This window comes from Lontra canadensis, unplaced genomic scaffold (genome assembly GCF_010015895.1).
Source record: "Lontra canadensis isolate GAN:19392208 unplaced genomic scaffold, GSC_riverotter_1.0 scaffold9, whole genome shotgun sequence".
Lineage (NCBI taxonomy): Eukaryota > Metazoa > Chordata > Mammalia > Carnivora > Mustelidae > Lontra > Lontra canadensis.
This window is the reverse complement of record NW_022631003.1, coordinates 7,084,498-7,092,050: the sequence shown is the minus strand read 5'-3', so window position 1 is coordinate 7,092,050 and position 7,553 is coordinate 7,084,498.

Sequence of the window (7,553 nt, the reverse complement as noted above, 5' to 3'; positions counted from 1 at the left end):
CGGAAGGTGAAGGCTTGTTGCTATGGTAACTACATACCAGCTCTCAGCCTCTCCACAAGAGAGTTCCTCTTCCTGCACACAATGTGCAGTTAGTATCAAGCTCTTTGCTGAGCTACTGTGAGGCTGGTAGTGTAACCGTGGTAGCACATAAAGCAGGCTCAGAGGTCGCCCCTGTAAAGGCCCATGAAGGCACTTGAGGGAGGGCACAATAAGAACTTCTCTCTTGCCGCCTTCAAATCAGAACAGCATCGCTCCACAGAGAAACAGAAAAAGGAGCATCAGGCAGATTTTATGCTAAAACTGAGTTAAGTCATATTTGGACTCTTACCAAACTAAGAAATGCAACCAGAGGATGTGATGCTTCAGTAAATGTTTTCCTCTGAAACAGATCAAGCTAGGGGAAGTTTTTAGAAATGTGTATACATAATTCTTGTGTGTATATATATAGGAAGACAAGTGTGGCAACGTTTAAGAGTTCAGAAATATATGTTACTCAAGTCTCATGCTAACATCATCTTTGAGTTCATATTTTTAAGAGTGACTACTCTCTTTAAGATTGAGCAGAATTGATCCCAGTGCTTATAAATTTCATTTGGATGCCATCTCTCTTGTTATGTGAAAGGCAAAATTTAGAAGTTCCACTTGACTTCCTCTTTGGAAAAAACTGTTCCTTGAGGTCTGTGTGGCTGAAACTGAAGTCAGGAAGTGATAATCTAAAACTCAGCATGCAAAAGGATAGAAAAGAAGTACTTAATATGTACATCAACCTGATGCTCTCCGTGATGGGACTTCAGTCAGACGCCTCAAAGTCCTGTTCTTGACTAGGCCTCAACCTTGTCCCCAACTCCCACCCTTGCCAGACCTGCATAGCCCAACTTTATCAACAATCCTATCAGCTGAGAGTATTAGGGAGCAAGAATTCCCATCCCCTGCAAGGTCTTTCTAGCTAGATTAAGAATCAGAGTGACATGAGACATACAGGAGAAAATAAAATTTAATAATGTATGTACAGGGAATCCACGTAGACTAAGAAATTCCAAAGGCAGTCAAGCAAAATGAGGTATATATGTCTTCTTGAATTAAGAAGGGGGTAGAGGTCTAGGACTTCAGAGGAAAGGAATGTACTTCACAGGGTGATAAGAAGAGCAGATGTTTGGTAATTAGATGCTTCTCCTGACATATAGATGGTTCACTCAGATAAAATTTACCTCTGCTAATAATCCCTGTTCTGGGAAAGACCCCCAGTTTAGATTATTCTATCTAGTTAAGGGAGGGGCAAAAATTTCTCTTGAGTTCACAGGGTCTTGCTTACCTTCAGCTCAAAATAATCTTCAGCTTCAAAATAATCTCGGCATAAGCCTCCTGAGTGGGCCCATCTTGAGGTAGCCTTTCCTTGGCCCCTCACCCTTGATACATACACACACACACACACACACACACACACACATATATATACATATCTTTAATATCTAATCAAATTCCTCATGATATCCAATCAGTCTGGCCTGCTTTTTATAATTTTCCATCCCCCAGTGCCCTCCTCAACTCTTGTCTCTTGGCTGTAAATCCTGAGTTGTCTTTACTGTATTCAGAATTGAGCCCAGTTCTATCCTGGGGACTCTTTACCCCTATTGCAATAGTTTCTAAATAAAATCTGTGTTTACTGCTTCAGCTGGTGTCTAGTTCAGATTCTTTAAGACAATATGTACAACCAGGTTCATATTTATACATTATTCCAACATTTAGGATAATATATGACCTCAATACCCACATGATGGTGTTGGAAGTATAAATTAATACAAGTTCTAAGAGGGTAATTGGACACTATATATTTGGAATCTTAAAAACATTCATACCTTGTTACCCAGTCATTCAGTTTTAAGGAATCAATCCTACTAAACTTGGAATAGGCCTTATACATAAATATAATCATAGCAGCATTATATATGAAGAAGATAAAAACTGAAGACAATCTAAATATCCAACAATAATTTGTTACCTAAAGTACAATGCATTAATTTGAGGAAATATTGTACAGCCCTCAAAATGTTAATGAAAACTTAAAATAGCCAAAAACATACTTATAAAATGAAGATAAGTAGAGAAAAATTTGCAAGATACAAAATTGCATAAATCATGTCCTCGTTGAACAAATAAATGTCTGCATGTATATTATATATGTATATATTAAAAACACACATATGTCTATGAAATGTTGAAAAGTGCACCAAAATGTTAAAAAAGGGAACCTTCTAGTAGGTTTTTTTTTTTTTCCCTCCTCAAAAAGTTGGGATTCTTAGTTGCAAACAAAAGAAGTCATTCTGGCAAAATTAAGCAGAAAAGGCCCTTACTAAAAGAAATTAGCTGACCAGGTGACTGAGGGGGCTGGAAACACAGACTATAGTCTACCCTTCTTAGAGCAATGCCCAGGTCTGGCCAATAAGAAAACCAACACCTCTGTTGCTGTCAAGCACCAGAAGGATTCTTCTACAACTGCTGGCAACCAGCAACTCTAGAAAGCTTCCAACATTTAAACCGCAACCCCCAGATGTTGTACATATCTGTTGCCACTCATCCAGTAAAAAATGGAAACAGTGTGGGGGCTATTTCTTCATGTTGCTCATCTCCAAATTAAAGTCTTGGAGGGTTTTGAGCAAAGGAATGATATAACTGACTTCTATTATGGAAGGGACGCTTCTGGCTGCTGGCAGGAGACTATAGAGTAGGGGCAGGGAAGGAAGCAAAGAGACTACTTAGGAAGGTAATGCAATAATCCAGGTTGGAGGTGAAGATAGGTTGATTGAAAAGGGAGTGGGGAGAAGTGGGTGGATTCCAGATATATTTCAATCAGATTTGCTAATGGATTACATGCAATGTGTGAAACAAAAATTAAGGGGGACTCCAATATTTTGGCCTGAGAATTTGGAAGACTGGGTAGTATTATACTGAAAATGAGTAAGGAACAGGCAAGGCTAGGTAGGGAGAGATAGGTAGGGGGCTATGGGATCAGGCTCACAAAAATCACAAAAATGTGGAGGTGTAAGGAAACCAGAGATAAGGAAACAAACCAGACCCCTGCCCTAACATGTGGGGAGAGTTGTCTTTTTTATGATAGTCATCTGTGACCAACAAAGAATGACCAGACCCTAAAAAAAAGAAGTAAACCATTAAAGATGTTATCACCAGTCCAGTCCTTACTCAAGCCAAGACATCACAAGAATGATATGACCACAAGCTCCCTGGTCAGTTCTAAATAAAAGACTGACAGTGGAGGCCCTCATTGACAACCCTGTCCAGACCCCTTTCACTCCAGAGAGCTTTTTCTGTATCCTTGTTTAATAAACTTCTAACCCTTTTCTCACTCTTCTTTGTCTGTGAGATTCATTCTTCAACTTCATGAGACAAGAAGCTAACTCTTCCGCTTTAAAAATGGGAAGGATGGTATATGGAGATGACAAGTAGCAGCTGAATACATGACAGGAGCTCAAGGAATATAGAAATAAAGAAAATATTTTGCATAGTGGCTAAGATGGTGGGTTGGTATTTCCTGTTGGGTCTAAGTACAGCTCTGGGAATACCTTGGCTTCTTTAGTCAAAATCCTATTTTCATGAAGACTAAGGAGTCTCCCAGAGGGAACTCTGGCTGAGTTTGAACCAATAGAAAGTTCTTTAGACCTTGACAGTGAGAAAAGATTCTGAACAGCATGGGGACTATCTCTTGGATTTACCTCTTAATCTATATCCCATAAGAACACAGAGAGGAGGTGTAAATAAAAACTAAAAAGGACCTGGACGTGGAACAGTGCTTTGCAACCCACCCTTATGGCCTGGCTCCTTTATGGAATAGTGACCCCACAAGAAAAAAGACCAAAAAAGTAGCATTGTGCCTAGAAAAGTAGCATAAACTATTGGTGGAAATGGATTTATTCACCAGCTAATGGAAAACAAATCCTTGGACACCCTCTTATGGATGGTTTTGCAAGGCTTTGTGGTCCTATGTTAGTCAGTGAGAGCAAGAAACAGTGGAGTGTACATTACTATCCTAACTTGATGTGGTTGGCTCTGCTTGAGGAAGAAAACTCTGGTTAGAGTATGTATTTTTTCTAATAAAGAGTTGAAAATGAAGGGATTCAGAACAAATCTCCCCAAATATGCCACTTTGAAATGTGGACTATTTTGAACTGAAAGCAATAAAGACCCTGTGGGCTCAGGGGAATCATTCCCCCTCCCTAACTGCCTAGAATAATCTAAACTAGGAGTCTTTATTAGAATAGGAGTTATTATCAGAGGGGCACCCAGCTGGCTCAGTTTGTAGAGCATGCAACTCTTGACCTCAAGGTTGTAAGTTCCAGCCCCAAGTTGGGTATAGAGATTATTTAAAAATAGAATCCTTTAAGGAAGAGGGGTAAGATGTAGAGGAGCAGGAGACCAAAATATCATCAGGTCCCAGGAGTTCAGCTAGATAGTTATCAAACCATCCTGGACACCTACAAACTCAACAAGAGATCGAAGAGAAGAAGAGCAGCAACTCTAGGAACAGAAAATAGAGCACTTTGCAGAAGGTAGGACGTGCGAAAAATTGAATCCGAGGCAACATACGGGAAGATAGATCGCGGGCGGGGGGGGGGGGGAGGGAGGTTTCTGTCAAGTGAGAGAACAGTGGAGCACAAAATCAGAACTTTGAGAAGTCTGATCCACTGAGGGACATCACTCCAGAGGCTAAGCAGAGGGTGGAGTCCTCCCAGGGACAGTATGGTTTCAGATCCCTCAGGGTCACAGAAAGACCAGGGGTGTCTGAATGTGGCAGAGCTCCCAGGTATCAGAGCAGGGAAGCCAGCTGCAGAGACAGAGCTGTGAAGCAGGCTCTCGGTTTGGAATTACCTTAAACCATGATCCAAGGTGCAGTCAAGCCACTGCTCTTCGAGGGATCCCACAAGTGGCAGATCCAGGAAGACTCATCTTGTCCTCTGGGAAGAGCAGTGCAGGAGTGTGCTGGGGTTTGGAGACTCTAAACAGGGCTGTGAGCCAGAGATAGAAACTCTCAGTCACAGGTCAGGTGAGCTCAGAACACAGCCGGAGACCAAGGAGACAGGAGTGATTGACCACTTTTCTCCAAGGACACACGTGTCTTGGCTCTTGGCTCCTCCGCACCTGAGATTGGGAGGCCGCCATTTTCATTCCAGACCTCCAGAGCTCTACGGAAAGTGTTCTGGGAACAAAAGCTTCCGAGAGCAAACCTGAGCAGATTACTTAGCCTGGCCCCCGGCAAGGGTGGTGCAATTCTGCCTTGGGCAAAGACATTTGAGAATCACTGCAACAGGCCCCTCCCCCAGAAGATCAACAAGAACATCCAGCCAAGGCCAAGTTCATCAATCAATAAGAACTGAGGAACTCCAGACCTAGTGGAAAGCAACACATAGAATTCACGGCTTTTTTCACATGATCCTTTAGTATTGCAAAGTTAATTTTTAAAAATTTTTTTCTTATTCTATTTTTTAAATCTATCCTCTTTCCCATTTTAACATTTTTAAACTATTTTACCTTATCAATACCTTTATAAAAATCCTTTTTAATTTTCATTGTTATAATCATATTTTATCCTCTCACTGTATTTAACCTTATTTTTATATACATATAGGTTTTGTTTTTCTTTAAAATTTTGGGATATAATTTCTTCTAATAGATCAAAATATACCCTAAATCTAGCACATGGCTTTGTTCTAGTCTCCAGCCTGATCATATTCTTTCCTCTTTTTTTTTTCTTTTTTGAACCAACTTCTTATCTTATCAATTCCTTTTTTAGAACCTTTTTTAATTTTCATCTTTACAATAATATTCAATCCCTTCATCCTGTTTACCCTCATTTTTGTATATATACAAGTTTTTCTTTCTTAAAAATTTTGGGAGGTAGTTTCTTCTAACAGACCAAAATACACCCAAAATCAAGTGTGTGGTTCTGTTCTATTCACCCATCTAATATATTTTTTTTTTCTTTTTTCCCCCGTTACTTCTCCCCCTGGTTTCGGGTCTCTTCTAATTTGGTTAATGTATATTTTTCTGGGATCATTGCTACCCTTTTAGTATTTTGTTCTCTCATTCATCTGTTCTTATCTGGATAAAATGACAAGGTGGAAAAACTCACCACAAAAGAAAGAACAAGAAACAGTACCAACAGCTAGGGACCTAATCATTACAGACATTAGTAACATTGCAGAACTAGAGTTCAGGATAATGATTATCTAGGTGCTGGCTGGGCTTGAAAAAAGCATGGAAGATACTAGAGAATCCCTTGCTGGAGAAATAAAATCCCTTTCTGGAGAAATAAAAGAACTAAAAACTAACCAAGCTGAAATTTAAAAGCTATTAATGAGGTGCAATTAAAAATGGAGGCTTTTACTGTTAGGATAAATGAGGCAGAAGAGAGAAGTACTGATATAGAAGACCAAATGATGGAGAATAAAGAAGCTGAGGAAAAGAGAGATAAACAACTACTAGACCACGAGGGGAGAATTCGAGAAATAAGTATAAGATTAAACAATATTAGAGTAACTGGGATTCCAGAAGAAGAAGAAAGCAAGAGAGGGGCAGAAGGTATATTGGAGCAAATTATATAAAGAGTTTCCCTAATTGGGCAAAGGGAACAAGCATCAAAATTCAGGAGGCACAGAGAAGCCCCCCCTCAAAATAAACAAAAATAGGTCCACACCCCATCATCTAATAGTAAAACTTACAAGTCTCAGTGACAAAGAGAAAATCCTGAAAGCAGCTCGGGACAAGAGGTCTGTAACATACAACAGTAGAAATATTAGACTGGCAGCAGACCTATCCACAGAGACCTTGACAGGCCAGAAATGATATATTCAGAGCACTAAATGAGAAAAATATGCAGCTAAAATTACTCTATCCAGCTGGGCTGTCATTGAAAATAGAAGGAGAGATAAAAACCCTCCAGGACAAACAAAAACTAAAAGAATTTGTAAACACCAATCAGCCCTACAGGAAATATTAAAAGGGGTCCTGTAAGCAAAGAGAGAGCCTATAAGTAACACAGACCAAAAAGGAACAGAGACAATATACAGTAACAGTCACCTTACAGGCAATACAGTGACACTAAATTCACATCTTTCAATAGTTACCCTGAATGTAAATGGGATAAATGCCCCAATCAAAAGACACAGGGTATCAGATTAGATTAAAAAAAAAAAAAAAGACCCATCGATATGCTGTCTACAAGAAACTCATTTTAGACCCATAGACACCTCCAGATTTAAAATGAAGGGGTGGAAAACAATTTACTGTGCTAATGGACATCAGAAGAAAGCTGGGCTGGCAATCCTTATATCAGATCAGTTAGATTTTAAGCCAAAGACTATAATAAGAGATGAGGAAGGACACTATATCATACTTAAAGGATCTGTCCAACAAGAATATCTAACAATTTTAAATATCTGTGCCCCTAACATGGGAGCAATCAATTACATAAACCAATTAATAACAAAATCAAAGATACACATCAACAATAATACATTAATACTTTAACATCCCCCTTACTG